The following is a 12,959-nucleotide window of genomic DNA, read 5'->3' on the forward strand; positions in this document are numbered from 1 at the left end:
GCACTGAGAAATTGCGCTGTGTTTGTATACCCACAACTACACGGTCTTGGTTGCTGTTCCTCCAACCAGGCACTAGGAGGACACCTGTATTAAGATCTCGGAAATGGAACCCTGTGCATTTCTGTGGGTAAAAGCATTGTGCCGCTGTCTCCACGACGGCCGTTTTAAGATCAGGCAAATCCTAATTGTGTGACTCTGAAAATCATTAAGTTTTTGCCTGCTCCTGTCATGGCCTCCGGGTTTTGGTCACAATAGCGCCCGCAACGTGTACCCCTGGGGTCACCTCAGATTTTCCAAGGCTGTGGAACAGACGTTTGAGCCTTGTTTCATTTCGAAATGCCAAGTCCCTTGGGCAATTGTGTTTATTTTATGATGGAAATGTCGGTTCTGTCCCATCTATTAGTTCATTTTGTTTTGGCATTACGTTTGCTTTTTTTTTAACAACGCATTTGCTTCTCCGTGAAAAACGAAATGTTGTACAAACATTTATATTATTTTCTTTTGATGACGTTTAAACGTTCATTGTATTCTTTAATTCATTACGATGTGTCCTCTCTCGCCAGTTTCATAGATTACTGGCTCTCACTTGTAATATAGCTAGCATACTTGGTTCAATCAATGACAACGTCAGGTTAGCTTTGTGGCAGTAAATAACAGCGCACAGCCATACTATAAGCTAACATCCAATGGTGTAGCTCCTTATTATGTCCGGGTTTCCTTGCCAGTGCGCAGGTGTGATGCGTCTGGTGGACCGCTGCGGAGAGTCCCGGATGTTTGCCGCAGTGCGCACGCGCAGTGTCCCTGATGGTGGTCGGGCTCACACAGCCCCCTCAGGCAGACACTGAGCGGAGCCGGCGCGAGAGAAGATGGCGGCCTCGGAGGCTGGGCTCCTGTGAAGGGACGAGGAAAGGGGGGAGGAATCCCGGAGAAGCTCCGAGAGTGAGTGCGGGGTTGAGAGGAGGGCTAAGGGAGAAAGAAGGTTGGGGGCTGGAATATGGATGAGCTGAGAGTAAGGGTGTAGGACAGTCAGTGTGAGGGACAAGGCGGATGGTGAACTGGGAGAGGTCGGTGCAAGGATGGAAGGAGGGATCGAGACAAGGTTGATTTAAGGGTATCGATGGGCAAAGAAGTAGGTCGTGCAACAGTGGTGTCGACCAGAGGGTCAGGGGTGGACATGTGTTGGTTTGTGGGTTGGGTTTTTGCTCTGATGGCAATGGTGGGAATCATAAGAGGGGCATATGGATCAAGGAAAGGGTGCTGGAGGCCGGGTTAAGGTGGGTCTGGGTCGTGATGGCAAGGGCGAAGTAGGGGTACACATACGCATTCTCCTGTCGGAGGTTGCGGGGGTGAGGGGGTTGGGGTGTGATCATTGGTGGCTGGGGTCTAGTTAGCAAACAGATGACTTTTGGCTGACCTGATGAGATGAGGTAGCTATGGGCTTATTAAAAGGTTTGGGAGTTTACGGTGAGATTTAAGTAGCCAACCAGGCATGGCCAAGTTAAAAGTGCTGTACGTAAACGCAAGTATGTTGTCTAGGAGGAAGTGTGTTGGGCCAAAGGTGAGATATGTGGCTAGTGGTGGGCATAGTTGGGATGGGGAAAACTGGTGGGGCTAGGGCCGTGGTTGATGCAGAGTCTCGTTGTAGTTGGGTAGGGTTTTTATTTTGGACCAAGATGTGGTACTGTAACAACTGGTTTACAGTGGGGCTATCTATAGGGTTTGTTGAATTTTTCCCATTGCTGTACTGCCACTAGTCAGTGGTTGAGAGATGAGGCCTACAAGCATCTTTGAAGAAATTGGATCATGTTACGTTAAAAAGGGCGAATACAGTGGCAATCAAATCCTAATGTTTGTAGGCAGTGATTATCTTTGTCACTGGTCGGAGATTTGTGAACCATGGTACATCTTGCTGGTTGGGGTTTTTCTTTTGGTCCTCTAGCCTGTGACGATATTCAGCACTGTGTCTCAATGCCACACACCCTTCATCACTGTCAAATCCAACATGTGGTATTTACACCTACATTCCCATTCCTTGCAGTTGTTTGCACTGATGGGTACATGTAGCATTCTCATTTTTGTAATTTATTGGTGAATATCACTACTTCTGCCACGTTGTCCTCTTGTAACTGTACTCTAACTAAGAAGTAAGTTAGTGGTAAGACGGGGCACTGTTCGAAACCCTGAGTGTTGAGGGGTGCATGTTGAAAGATCATGTTATCCGTGTGCTGTTATATTTCTATGAGGTGGCTTGGTGGCAATTCAGGTGTGCATATCCAATTCAAAACCCACTCCATTATCCACTAAATGTTCCACGGCGTAGCCTCCTGGGCAACCCCAACGAGTTTCACCCACTGTGTGCTGGGCGGGACGCTTTGGTAAGAACAGGCACGGTTGGTTTCCACCCCTTGCTTCAATGTGACTATGCCCACACAACTCTCCATGTTGGAAAACTATCTGGCTTTGTGGAAACTTATAAAAACATGACCACGTAAATGTTAAATCCCTAGAGGACATGTTCTTGTGTGGCACTGACATTTAATTTCTTATATAGCACATCACTCCAAGAGGACTCGGTGCCCACAATGAAAACAAAACAAGGGACGAACAGACATAAAAAGGATTAGGTCAGATCGAGAAGAGGGAGGGTTAGTTCTTAGAATTAAAAAGGTGAGCTTTTACTGCCTTCTTAAAATTGTTGAGGCGTGGAATCTTACTTATACTGTTTGAAATTGAATTCTAGAGAGTGGGTGCACATGCACAAAAGCTCGTAGAGTTCTCAGTTTGGGTGCCTTATGTATATGCTTTATTGGGTACTGGGGTGCTTTCCCTGATACGCATTTGTGAGTAAGAGTAAGGATTTTGTGAGCTATTCGCTGATGGACAAGGAGCCAGTACAGCCCTCACATCTCCGTTCTGAGCCACCTGAACGATTTGAACCATGTTTTTGTAGTGCTGAATAGTGAAATGTTGCAATAGTACGTGTATTCACCACTGCAGAGGCCACTGAAGACAGACGTGTAGTGGTTAGGTAGGGTTTGATTTGCTTCAGAAGTTTGCTTGCATAGGCACGAGAGGCCTTCACATACAAGATGTTTTTTTTCATATCGAGCCCAGAATCGAGAAGGACTCGAGTGTTTTCACCTGGGAGCTGACTTGAATGAACAGTAGGCTACTCTCAGATGTCTGTATTTTACATCCATTTTTGGAGCCGTTTGTCTGGATTTACGAGCATCAGTTTGGTTTTATTAAAGGCAAGAGAATTAACGATCATCCAGTTTGGGTGAGGTCGTATTCTCTGATATTAGCGTTATGACGATCGGGTCTATCTGTAAGTTTGAAGACGACCTGAGTATCATCAGCATCATTAGTGTATTTAATGCAGATTTCATCCAGTAGGTTGAAAAGTGGGCGTGTATAAACATTAAAAGAGTAGGTGAAAGGCATGCCCCTTGGGGAATACTGAATGCTAGTATCTCAGGTTGGGCCTGGAAACCTCCAATGGCTCCCCTAGATGATCTTGGGCTCAAGAAAGAAGCCATCCAAGCAATTTGTGAGTCTTCCCAACTTCTCATGCAACAGCAAGTGACTGACTAAATCAAAAGCCGCTGGGAGGTCTAACAGCATGAGCAAGGCGACTCTACCATTTTCAACATATGCAACCAAATTGTCTCTCCGGTTCAACATCGCTGTCTCAGTGCCATGCGTTGCATGAAAACCGGACTGATGTACACCCAGTAGGTTGTTGTCATTACCATATTTTTGTATTTGAAGGTAGACAGCCCTATCAAGAGCCTTCAGTAAGAAAGGAACAGCCGTAATGGGGCGGTAATTGCCCAAAACCTCTGGGTCAAGAGTAGCTTTTTTGAGTATTGGTGTAATCCACACCTCCTTTAGGCATTGAGGAACCACAGTAGTAGAAAAAGAGGAATTAATGATGTTAGTAATTAAGGGGGCAAGGCTCTGTATAGACTCTTTATGATGGTAGTGGGGTAGGTGTATCGAGCAAGGGTCATGGGTTTTTAGCACCGTGACAAGGTCGATAAGTTCATATTTGGTAAGGACGGGGAAATGGGAACTGTATTGGAGACATGAATGAGATCATCAGTGGTTAGGAGGAATGCACCACGATTTGTAAGATCTAAGCAGCAGATATTAATGTCCTCTTGATGCAATCTAATTTTAGAATGGAAACCATCTTGAACCATTTTACACCAGATGTCGCTTTGTCTGATATGTGGACATTTTTTCCCTCTTAACACTTTCAGGGTCGTAAAAAGCTCTTTCGTATCTGATCTGGCCATAGATATTCTAGAATTATAGCTCCTTTTTTTGCAGAAAGGATAGCTTCTTTGTAGTCTGCAGTTGCAGTCTTATATTTGACAAAGATGTTGGGACAGGGATTTTTCCCCCATAGCCTTTCTTGCAACTTCTTTTTCTGCAGTTCATAACATCTGTGAAAAAACAGGTTTTGCTAAGGACTTCAGTTTTCATGATTTTATCAGCAACATGAGCCAATTCATTGCTAACTGTGATGGTGATATCCATAAGGGAGTGTCATTAGTTGGTAGGGTATTGGAATGGCAAGTTCAGCAAAGGCTTCCGGGGTAACCACCTGGAGGTTTCTTACTCTAATTTTGTGTTTAGGATTTTCGTTCTCTTATTTTGTATGGAGCTGGCAGTAAAAGATCATAAAGTAGTGATCTCTCCATGGACAAGGAATACTTTGGGAATTGGAGCCTGAAGGTTACAAGTTAGAGCAGGGCACACCTTGGACTGGATACTATGTGTGGGTTCACTAACAATTTGCTTGAACCAAATAGCCTGGAGGTCAGTGCAAAGTGATGCTGTGTTATGGTATTGATTTGGAGAAGTCTGCAATGAAAGCTAGAAATCGTTTTTCAAACGTAGGTAGGGGTGGAGGATGGGTGATATAAAATCTGTATACTAATAAAAATATTCCATGTATGTAGTTTAATCGATACATATTCACAGCTGTCGAGGGCATTAAGAGCGAAGTATGAATGTTATGGTATTTATTCACAATTGCAACCCCACCTCCCTTAACTTCAACCCGATCAGTGCAAGCAATTTTATTACCAGGTGGGGTGGCTAGCTGGGCTGCATGGTTGGTGGTACCAGAAACATGGACCTGATTTGCGCATACACCCTTCAGAACAGATCTGGGGCAACAAGACTACCCTGTGGCCAGTGCTAGTTGAGTCTATACCTGTAAAGCAGCTGGACCCAGTTGACATCCATAACTTTCCGGCTTTGCGGTTTGTCCCAATCTGGGACCGTGTCACTGATGTATATGCAGTGAGTGCACCTAATTCCATCATGATGGGTCAGACGACTAGACCATTTCCAATTGTCAGGTAGTGACTGTGCTCACCCTCCTGGGTCTGCAATGCCTTCTATGCTCCAAGACACAACCTTTGTTAGGTCCATCCCCTCTACTATATTTGGTAAGCTACTGTACCATGCAACTCCTAGGGTGGCAAGCTCCCAGACACACTGACTCAACTACTATGCCACTTATCTACAGTATTAACCATTCCTCCCACCATGAATTACCTATCTACCTCCCACGCGCAGCAGTAAATCACCTACTATACCAGGCAGCCCTCTTTGAACCACTATGTATATGCTACACCTTTTACACCAACTCGACCCGTCCTCACTTTCTGGGCTGGCCTTGTTTGTTGTGAGCTGATACTTCAAGCTATTGGCTGCTGTAATTTTATAAATATCTTCTTGGTCTGTTATTGAGCTTCTGCAAAAATTAACTTCTTCATTCCTTTGAACGTTGTTGCACTCTATTGGTTACAACTTGGGTGGGTATTTCAGCAGGGCTTTGGATACTATAATCCGCTTATTGAATACCTTCTTATTTTGAGAGAGAATTTGAGAGCATATAGTATCTCCAGCCATCGTGTGCTACGTTCAATAGTACATATTTTTCCAAGCAGGGGTAGCCTTCCCTAGCGATCCTTGTTGTGTAGGGCATGCCACATATGACAACCAGCTACGTTGGCCAGCTTTTATGGGTGGTGTCTTAATGATGATAATCGGTGCAGAAGAAATGGAAAAGTGCTTTGTGTGTCGGTGCATGTGTACATGATAGCCCACTGCTTTAGATGTCTCTCCCACTAGTATTGTGTGTGATGCAACATAATTTATTGCATGGGAGCATGGCATCTAAACTAGTATCTCTGAATTGTGCACCTATAAGGAAAACCCCTAGTCCACTTGTTATTTTAAATCCAGCAAAAAAACACTTATGTAACCAGTTCATTTTTAGTGAATTTGTATCTTTAAAGTTAAATCTCTACATACTATGCAATCCCAATTCGGTACAACTTTACATGTTCTACACTATTCCAAACAACTTGGTCCTTGTGTAACCAAACCACAAGGAGCTCATCCCGTTTTTGGGAAGTTGCTGGTTTGTAATAAGCCGAGGGCCTGAGTCTGCTATATCGCCTATATAAGGTTTTAGCTTGTTTGTTTGGGCAACAGGTGGAAAAAGGCGATGACTATTTATTTGTATCGCACACCGAACCCTGAGGTAACTGGGTGCTGGAAAACATAAGTATTACAGGCACTTATGCAAATATTAGCGAGCAGTCAGGTAAACCCATTGTTACAGTTGGGTCTAGCAAGAATTATTAGACAATAGCATATCTAAATGTAAGAAAAAGCAGATAATCAAGAAGACCAATGGTTAGAGAAAGGTCTAAGTCAAATGAGAGCAGGAGGATTGTCAGACATAGTGAGGAGCACAAAAAAATAGCAGCGTAAAGAGGAGTAGCCTCATCTGATAGGCTTATCATTAAGCCAGTTTTTTACACTGGTTCTGAAGGCAGGGAAAGAAGGTTAGGTTAGAACCTTCCTTCCCTGCCTTCAGAACCAAAGGGTAAGAGGCAGTGAGTTCCAACATTTGGCAGCTTGGACTGGGTCGCTGGCTCCCCCCGCAGTTTAGGTTGGTACTGAGAGCCATTGGGTAAGGGCAGATCAGGTATGCCAAGAGGGTAGGTGTTTGCTGAATTTGTCCGAAAGGTATTTGGGAGCGGAGTTTGACCAGCATTTCTGTGATTGCCCTTGTGCGAATTGAGAGCCAGTTGGCTTCCCGTCTGAAAGTTGAAATATGACTGGATCTTGGGATGTTGAGAGCAGCTATTTTGTAGGACCCGAAGCCTGTTGAGATTCCGTTCAGATGATCCTAGGAAGAGTGTGTTGCAGCAGTCCATTTTACAGTGCCAAGGCTCTGGATAGCCTTAAGCAACTGCTGGAGGACAGATAGGGTTTGCAGGCGTAGATTAGCTTGTTAGTATAGGCTGTAGAGGTTGCAACAACACTGACTTGTTTCTTTAGGGATAAGGTGGAATCGAGAAACTCCCATGGTTTTTATTTCCTTAGCGACTTTGATGAAGTTTCCATCAATGTTGAAGGAAGTCTACTTATGGTCCAGTTTGTTTAGGCGTGTTTGGGTGCCGACGATCAGGAGCTCTGTCTTTTCGTCATTCAGGCAGAGCTGTTAGTGGCCATCCAAACCTGGATTTCTACGTATATTTTGTTAATTAGCTTGGAATCTTCGTCATAGTGGCCTGTGCGCGGTCAGCATAGCTTGTGACACCCTGGTTGTCCAAGCGATCGAAGAGGAGCTTCATGAGATATTGTAAAGCGTTGGTGAAACCCAAGAGCCTTGGGGTACCCCACAATGAATAGTGATCGGGTCTGCTGAGGCAGAAGGTGAGAAGACTCTTGTGGTGCGATTGGATAAGAAAGATTTAATTCATTTGGTGGTATTGGCGTAGAAGGCCCGCTGCAGTGTTTAGATGGCCAGTTAGGACTTGGTGATCGACTACATCAAAAGTTGTAGACCAGTCTAGCAGCAGTAAGATTGCCAGATTACCTTAGTCCCTTGCCTCATCCATCTGGATTTTCAAATCCAGGAGTGCTGTCTCCGTTCCATGTCTGGGCCGGAAGCCCGATTGTCTAAGGCCAAGTAAGTTGTTTTCCTCCAGGTGTTTATGTATTTGCAGGTATGCAACTCTATCCAGGATTTTTAAAAGGAATGGGACGGTAGTGATGGGCCTATAATTGGTGGGGATGTTAGGGTCTAAGTTGTTTTTTTTTTTATTATTTTTTTTATTTTTTACGCGAGACATGACCCATGCCTCTTTAAGATTATTGGGGAATAGACTTGACTTGAATGATCAAGGTGGCAATGAAAGGACAGATCTTTGGCTCCTTCCATAATGATGGAGGCAAGACAGATGTCTCCTTGACTGTGAGAGGGTTTAAGACCTTTAATGATGTCTTCCACTTCTTTTGAAGTAACTTGGCAAAAGGTGGGCATTTGGGGAGTCTTCAATCCTGCACCGGCTTAGATGAGTGGCTACTCTTTTTGGATTCTAATTTACTTTGTAGTAGCGCTATTTTGTCTGCTAGTGCTTGCTGGATTTTGGTGCACCAGGCCGCATCCATTGTACAATCCTCAGTCGGGGGTGCTGGGGAATTCTAGTTCCTTTAGTATGCTAAAAAGCTCCTTGGTGCTTGATTTTAGCGTTGAGAATTCTGGTGTTGTAAGATTCTTTTTAAGTGGATATGATAGCTGATTTGTAAGCTGAAGCTGCTGTAGCGAACAAGGCTTTAAGAGTGGAAGGCGGTTTCCGCCGTTCTTTTGGCGTTCCTTAGGATGTTAGAATGTTATGAGGCCTAAGGCTGGAAATAGTGACGTTTCGGCAGTTTCTGGAGAAAGTAGAGGGTGCCGTAGTGGGTTTTGAAGGTATTATCACTTGGCTACTGAACGATATGAAGTGGTGGTCAGACCAGGTGATTGTTTCATTCTGGAGTATTGTTATGGAACAATTGAGGTCTGACACCCAGTCCAGAGTTTGGCCCTTAATGTGTGTAGGATCAGAGATTCAGTGTTTGAAGCCTAGTTGGGAGATGGTGTTTTCCAAGGCATGGGCCTGCGAATCGTTGGGTTGCTGGAACCCTGAACTGAAGTCTCCCAGTAGGATGTTTTGTGAGCCAAGTTTAGTATTCGAAGGAGATGGGTCCTGGGGGACGATAGATCAGATGCGTAAGAATGGTTTGATTTGGCGTGAGCGCGATTTTGGCTGATAGGAGTTCAGCAGCAGGAAAGCTAGGCTGGGAAGTAGCTCTGAGGCCCAGGTGGGTTTTTGAGCTGAAGGCCACTCCACCTCCTTTGCCTGAGTTTGTATCTGCTCTGGAGATGGTATAGCCCTCTTGTAGGGTGAAGGAGATCGCTGGTCCCGCTACCTGGTGAAGGCAAGTTTCGGTGATGGCCAGGAAGTCCAGGCGGTTAGCTCAGATGAGGTCAGCAATGTTTAGGGCATGAGCGACTATGCTCCTTTTGATCGGAGGCGGCAGTGGACTGGCTAGGGGTTTTGAGCATGGAATAGCTGTGGGTAAAGGTAGTAGAGTAAGTGGGTGATCCGTTGTGGTGATGGTGGGAGTCGGAGAGTTGAAGGATTCTGTGGTAGCTGCTAAGCAGATAGATGGTAAGTGCTTTCTGGGTTTAGGAGCATTGTGTTGAGGGAACCGCGTCCTTGTGGTCACCTTGTGATTGGGGAAGTGTGAGCCTAATTTCAGGTTTCTGATGTCGATGCGATAAGGGGAGTGGGAGGTGTGGCGAATCGCTGGATCCATTAAATAGGGCTAAGAGGATAGTTTGGTGAATCCCTGTGGTTGTCAGCTGCCGAGATGAAATTTTCAATGGGATGGAGAGGAGGGAGGAAGTTAGTAGGGGTGATGGTGTGGAACAGTGGGAGGAGGGTAGTCATGGCAATCGTGACACTGTGGAAGGCGGCTGTGTGGGAGAGTCAGCAGTTGGGGCTAAGTGAGCGTGGAAGTAGGTTTACTGTGTTGTGAGGTCAGGTGTAGTGCACCTGGTGAACTGAGCGAGGTGGGGGGGGGGTCGGGTTCTGTGCTGAGCGATGGTCCGAGCAGGCTAATTAATAGCGGATGTAATACACAAGATTATCAAGTAGGAGTAGGCTAGAACCAGTTGCTACTGCTTGCCAGGAAAGCAGATCGTGGTGTCAGCAATAACTTGGTAAATGCACATACATGGGGACAAATAGGGCGTTATAATCTGAAGCGTAGTGTTAAGGAATTTCCAATCTTGATAGGCTGGTCCAGGGTGCTCGAGATAATCAAGGCGACAAACACAAGTTGTATGTTACCAATATGCTTCAATATTTGTTGTCGGTACTTTGTCAGGTGATAAGGTGTCTCTCTGTGTACAGTGAGATGGGAATTTAGGGTATAGGCAGTAGCATCCCACACGAGTCCCGGTCGTTGATGTGTAAATGGCTAATTCAAATGGCAGACAAGCTAGAAGTCCTGTAGTTTGAGCATTTAAAATCCCATCTCTATGCTGTGCAATATCGACTGCAATTTACCAGTCTTTTTTTCATTGCACTGTTTGCTGGATCTCCAGTGTAGACTTAGTAATGGCTACTTGACCATGCCACTGATATTACACCAAACCGTGCAGTGATCAAAATAAAGATTTGATGAGCATGAGCTAAAACCAGCTTTGGGGAATTTGGAGCGACTTCTGGAGAATCTAGAGTTTACCATGTGGCGTGACCTGAATTCAAGTTGTATGTGAGATGTGAACTTCAACTCTGTATGGTTTACATAGAACCGTTTTGCTCTTGAGATGTGTCCCAATGCCTTACGACACATGCCCAATGCCACGTAGATATTTGGCACACGTTGGCTTGTTGGGTGGAGTGGGGGGGCGATGTGTTACAAATTAGCTACCTGGAGCTGTTGCTGCTAAACTCGTCGGGTCTTTTAGGCTGCTAGCAGGAGCCAAAATACCCCAGCTCTCGGTCCCCGTTTTGAATAGACATGCATCCCTGAGTACAGTATTGAAGGGCTCACCCACTAACCATAGAAGCATTCTTTACATCGTCGGTTTCCACTAAACAATTTTGTAACTTTGTTTCATATTGCCACCGACTATTCATCACTGTAATGTTATCTATTTTCCTCCTTTTTTAAAAGCCTCCTCCAAGGTTTGTTGCTGTCCAGGTTAAAAAAATAAAAATAAAAAAAAATAAAAAAAACTTTAATAACAAAAGCAGATAATGGTATGCTTTAAACTGCATTTGACTGGGAAGAATCAAGCTTAGGTGGGCTTCTGGTCATTGATTGAGATTTGGGGGCCTCGTGCCGTCACTGACTTACCACTGGTTTCCTGCCTTAAACTTTTCCTTTTTTTACATGATTGAGCAACGCACCCAGATCCAGTTTCCACTTTTGCAGTTTGAAAGTTCTCCACGTTGATAAAGTTAATGCTAGTTAATGGGTCTCCGTGACTGCTCCTCAGTCTCACTGCCCCCGTACTGCAATGCAGTGCTTCTGTTTGGCAATGTCTGTGAAACTCACCACTGGGTTTGTGAAGGCCAACATGCCCGTCAGATCTTTCTTGCAGTTCAATGTTTTGAAAATTTAAAAGTTTAATCACTGGCATTTGGTAGCATGGCTTTTTGTAAGATTGGTTTGCTCGTGCACTTTAAAAACTGATGGGTCTACTAATTGAACTTTTTGATATTTATACTCTGATAACTTGTCTTCCAATTGAAATAAACTGCACATATGACTGTTCTTTGAATGTCTTTGTCCATCGGGAGATGGCAACCAGAGTCTCTTCAGATGATTTGGCCTATGACTCACATTATCCCATGACTGTGATGGCTAGGACCTGTGAGAGTTGTAGCCCAAAACATTTGGAGAGCCAAAGGTTGCAGACTCAAAACGTTGACTACTGCAATTCCCTCTATCTTGCCCTTCCAAGGCATTTGCTTCATAGCCTCCAGCTGTTGGAGAACTCAGCGGCCAGGACTGTTCTTCCACCCTCCCACCCCCATTTGGAGCCCACACGCCACCTTTTTTGTGCCAACTCCAGTGGCTCCCAGTTGAGCAAAGGATTAGATTTAAGTCTTTGTGCCTTGTCCACAAGGCTCTGCACTGGCTGGGTGCGGAGTTTCTTCATGCCAAGTTTTAACAAACCTGCTAGGCCACTTGGTTCACAGGCATTGAGGACTATTCCACCCCCTAGGGCTAGGTATGCTTGCCTCGGTGGGCAGGCTTTTTTCTGTGGCAGGTGCTAAGGCTTGGAACACCCTTTCTCCTGCCCTGCATAATATTGAGGCTCCTCTGCCTTTTCGTCGGGCCTTGAAGACCTTCTTTTTTTAATTATGCGACTCCATTAGGTCTGATCTTACCTTGCTAGCCTCAGTGCCAAGATGCCTTTGGGCATATGTTGCTCTATACAAGTGCTGATGAGATAAGAAAATGATTGTATGTATTTTTAGAAGCTGGTTGAATGCTTTCTTATGAATCCTTCATGTACAGTTTACCATCTTGCTAAAAGCTGGAATTAATCCAATAACAAAGGTGGTTATCTGCAAGCCATAGATGGCACCCAATGTGGCAAAATACCCTTTGGTGATAAGGGGCGCCAGTTACATTATAGAAAAATTTAAGTATTTGACTGAATTCCAGTTGTACTTGAAGCTCAAGCTTCCATGAGCAAATGGTGGGTTTGTTTTTATTGTTCCAAACAGATATTTATTTAGCTATACCCCGCGATGTTTCTTTTCTTCAATCCACAGTTCGTTGGTCATACAGGTTATGTTAAAGGTTTTTATACCACACACTGTTGCCACTTGCATGGTTTCTTGGCGCTCTGGTGAATCTGTAAAGCAATGGTGAGTGGGTGGAATAGTTGGACTGTGGGAGCAAGAGAGCTGTGATGTGCTGTTGGCAGCTTCAGTTAAGTTTAGACAGTTGGCTCAGTGTAGGTCTGTTTTTTCTGTTGGTAGCCCCAAGTGCTGTTGGATGAGGCTGTGTGTTTAGTTCGGAGTTTGAGAGGTGTATGCAGAAGGATGTAAATATATATATATTTTTTT

The 12,959-nt window shown here is 44.8% G+C and overlaps 1 protein-coding gene across 1 annotated transcript in view; it reads left to right on the forward strand.

Annotated features, from left to right (window-relative positions):
• Positions 1–758: 758 nt before the first annotated feature.
• FAM222B (family with sequence similarity 222 member B) overlaps positions 759–12,959 on the forward strand; it is a 313,325-nt gene continuing 301,124 nt past the window's right edge. The window contains exon 1 of the mRNA XM_069615310.1: positions 759–939. The gene's annotated coding sequence lies outside the window, so the exon portion shown is untranslated. The remainder of the gene's footprint in view (positions 940–12,959) is intronic.

This window comes from Ambystoma mexicanum, chromosome 9 (assembly GCF_040938575.1).
Source record: "Ambystoma mexicanum isolate Mex_15411 chromosome 9, UKY_AmexF1_1, whole genome shotgun sequence".
Taxonomy (NCBI): Eukaryota; Metazoa; Chordata; class Amphibia; order Caudata; family Ambystomatidae; genus Ambystoma; species Ambystoma mexicanum.